Source organism: Grammomys surdaster, unplaced genomic scaffold (genome assembly GCF_004785775.1).
Source record: "Grammomys surdaster isolate TR1022 unplaced genomic scaffold, NIH_TR_1.0 958, whole genome shotgun sequence".
Taxonomy (NCBI): domain Eukaryota; kingdom Metazoa; phylum Chordata; class Mammalia; order Rodentia; family Muridae; genus Grammomys; species Grammomys surdaster.
This window is the reverse complement of record NW_021605377.1, coordinates 3,571,046-3,575,078: the sequence shown is the minus strand read 5'-3', so window position 1 is coordinate 3,575,078 and position 4,033 is coordinate 3,571,046.

Genomic DNA, 4,033 nt, shown 5'->3' with positions numbered 1-4,033 from the left:
CAACAATGTTGTCATAACAATGCTCTGATGACATTCTTTGGGCACGGTACAAACTACAGTATGTTAATACATCCCCAAAAGGTTTAATGAGATAGTCACAAGGATGCTAAGTCAGATAAACTTCTCAGCTTGCTTTCCCTGGCTTTCCCAGTTACCTTTCTTACATAACTCAGGTCCAACTGCACAGAGATGACATAGCCCACAGTGGGCTGGACCCTCTTATATTAATTACAAGTCAAGAAAATGTGTCAGAGACTTGGCCATAGACTAATTGTTTAGAGATAGTTTCTCAGTTGAGTTCCCTCTTCAGATGAGTGTTAAGTTGACAACCAACATCAACTCTCACTCTTTGGTTTTCAGTATTAAAGACATGTAGAGTCATGGAGTTCCCAACTCCTCTCCTAATCTGCATGTGTTGCAATTTACTTTCGAGTATTGGCTCACCCTTTATTTTGAAGGCAGATTCTTCTATAGTCAAAGATTTATGTATCGCTTTTCATATATTGTTTTTAATCCTTTCCCTTGGCATTTGTTTCAGGTTCCACTGCATCTTTTAAAGAATTATTAATTTTTATTTTGTATGTATGAGAGTTGTACCTGCATGTATGTGTGTGTTCCATGTGCATGCCTGCTGCTCCTGGGAATCAGAAGAAGGTCCCCTTGAACTCTAGTCACAGACAGTTGTGAGCTTCCATGTGGGTGCTGCGAACTGAACCCACGTCCTCTGCAAGAGCAGCAAGTGCTCTTAATTACTGGGCCATCTCTTTGGTCCTCTATTGTACTTTTTAAACACAGCATCAGTCTCACCATCCTTGTTCGCCATTATTTTTTTTAAGGATATCTATCTATCTATCTATCTATCTATCTATCTATCTATCTATCTATCTAGATATAGATATAGATATAGCTATAGATATAGATATCTTAACTTCCTAATAGAATTTTCTTCAGTGATATATAATCATCAGGTCTAGTGAGACAAAATACAGACCACGGCCATGTGAGTAGGAACGGGAAAGGAGCTTGAGAGAAGAAGACGGATTCAGGATATTGTATAGAGATTTGGTTGACCAGAGGTGGATGGGCAAGGTTGGAAGGAATGTCTTGCTTTCAAAGCTATAAAGTTACAGTTGTACCAGATGTGTTTATCATGCTACATGTAATTTAGTGTATAATCAAGATAAAGAGTCTTACTAGGAACTTAATCCTTCCATCATAAACGATTGCAGTGGCTCTGGATTTCACGTCACAGCCCATATCAGTTACAGCAATGGCTTACTTGGCACCAGGTTATCAATGCCAGGAGGTTATCAATGCCATATAATTTCAAAGGATGTACCGAGGCAAACAGCTGAGGCAAGGAAACACTCTGGCCAAAACAGACTGTTAACTATTTAATGAGTGTTTGTGTCGTGTGAAGGAACAGGCTTTTCCAATTGTCTCTTTATGGATGTGTTTCGATTCTCGAAGCTGATCTCTTTCTGCAACTGTTTACATTCTTCATCTGAGAGCAAATGGTTCATTAAAAGAAGAAAACAGCAAACAAACAAAACAAAACAACAAAAAAACACCCAAAAACCCAAACAAAATCATCAACAACAACAACAAAAACCTGTTGAGAATAAGTATCTACACAACAACAAAGTTACATATCCTACTCTGAAGTAGAGTGCATCAGCTTGAAGCATATTAACGTCACTTTACACCAGTGGAGAGCTGGCTAGAAACACAGATACGATTTGTTCTTACTAGGATATGCTGTCACCTAACTATCTAAAAGACTAGATATTTAAAGAATTTAAGCAAAATTATTAAAAGTCAAAGCAGCAAGCAATCAAAACAAGCCACCATAGGGCTGGCGAGACGGACTGCTGGATAAGGTGCTCTGCACACAAGTGTGAAGACTGGTGTTCCTAGGACCCATGCAAAAGCTGGAGAGGCATGGCCACCCCTCGTAATTCCAGAACACTGGAGGCAGAGACAGAGGATGCCCTGGACAAGCTAGCTGGCTTGAGCAGCTGAATTGGCAGGCTCTGGGCTCAGTGAGAGATACTGCCTCAGTAATTAAATGAAGAATGATGGAAGGAGATTCTGGACCTCAACTGTTGCATATGTGCACACACAGACACACATTTATTTATGCCCACTCATGTGTAATCATACACAGTTACACATACCACACAGTACTAAAACCAACCAACCAAACAGCAACCATAGCAGCACAAATACATTTCCTATCCCACTGAGGCCAGACAAGTCCTACAGTGACTGATGTGGGAAGGGGTGGAAGGTGATACCCGTGGGGGATCCTCTCTCTCAGAGGAGAAAGGGAGAAGAGAATGGGGGGAGGAGCTTCGAGAGGGGGAGGACTGGGAGGAGAGGGGGTTCTGATATTAAGGTGTAAAGCAAACAAGTAAATTAATTTTAAAAATATGTTACTTGGTTTATAGTCTATGAATATTCTACTTTTTGCATATTCATCACCAGAATCAGCAGTTTCAACAAACTCAGATTTATTCCTTTCAGTTTCTCTATCTCAGGAGCCTGGGGCAGCTACATTGCCAACTCCCTCCCTTTCTCCTCCCCTCAGGGTGTTGGCCAAGACTGCATGCTCATTTGTGGGCTGGGCTGGGGTCAGTTGGATACATTTGGGGCAAGACCTGAAGGCTGAGTTGCTCTAACTTACCTAGGCTAGAGAGGTCCAAATCAGGTTCTGCAAAGCCACTTGTGTCCCCATGACCACTCCATGGCAGGGGGAGGGAATGCAGGGAGAGACAGATGACATGGTTTGTCTTTTTAAAAAGAGGTCCCTGAAGTATGGCAGAAGAATGCAAGGATGGTCCAGAGAAGATGAACGTGCTTAGGAAGCCATCTTAGAAGCATGGGTTGTAAACCACAGCCATGTAAGCAGGAGTGAAGAGGGAGCCTGAGACACTACGACTGATTCGTCACACAGAGACAGGAAGGTAAAGGCAGAAGAAGCATCTTGCTTCCGATCCTAGACAAGCAGATGCTCTCAGAATTATGGCAGTATGACTGGAATGTTTGCTTTGGTTGCCGTGTAGACACTGAATGAATGTCCTGCTAGACAGATGTGGGGTCTCAAGTTCTCAGAAATCCGTGTTAGGACATAGTAAGGGTTTCTATACATTTACCAAGGGATCTTTGGCACGTTTCCCCATTGAATGGTCTTTATCTAGAGATGAAACAGGTAGAAATGCATGTCAAAGGAACAAAGACCTTCACTTTGTGTCATACTAAGATGAGCTCAAAATGAGAGCTCAAACGATCAAAATTTTAAAGCTGAAATGCAAACCCTCTAGCAGCAGAAAACATAGGGACATATTTTCTTGATTTTGGTTTTTGTCAGTGTTCCCCATTTTAGTATATGACACTGAAAGCATGAATGGAAAGTGATAATCTGGACTCTGTCGAAGATAAAAATGTATATGAAAAGATGTTACAAAGAAAGAGAAAAGATAACCTACAGAGGAGAGCAAGGTAGTTGTGAAGGAGGAGCTCATACCCAGAAAGTATGAAGAAGCCTTACAACTCAACAAGAGATAAACAGCGAAGCAATGGGCAAAGCAATGAAAAGAACATTTTGCTCCAGATGCTACCCAAATGTCTAACATGCACACACAAGCACATTCGTATCGTTGGTCATTAGGGAAAAGCAAATCAGAGCCTGTGTAAAGTGTGACCACTTCAGTCACACTAGGAAGCCACTGTGCTAGTCCCATTTTATAACTGTGATAGAGTATATGATTGAGGCAGCCTTAGAGGAGGAAAAAATTAGTTTGGCTCCCTTGTTACACTGTGGTAAGACAGAAAGAACATGGCAAAAGGGCATGGAACAGGAAAGCTCCTTCCCATATGACAGCTAGCAAGTAGGAGGAGCTCTAAGGACCACCAGACATCCTCCCCATCCCGAGAGAGATACACTCCCACTTCCCCCAACGAGTCTTGCCTCCTAATGGTCCAGTTAGCCATAGCTTCATCAATGAATTAGTCCTTGGATGAAATCAGTGCC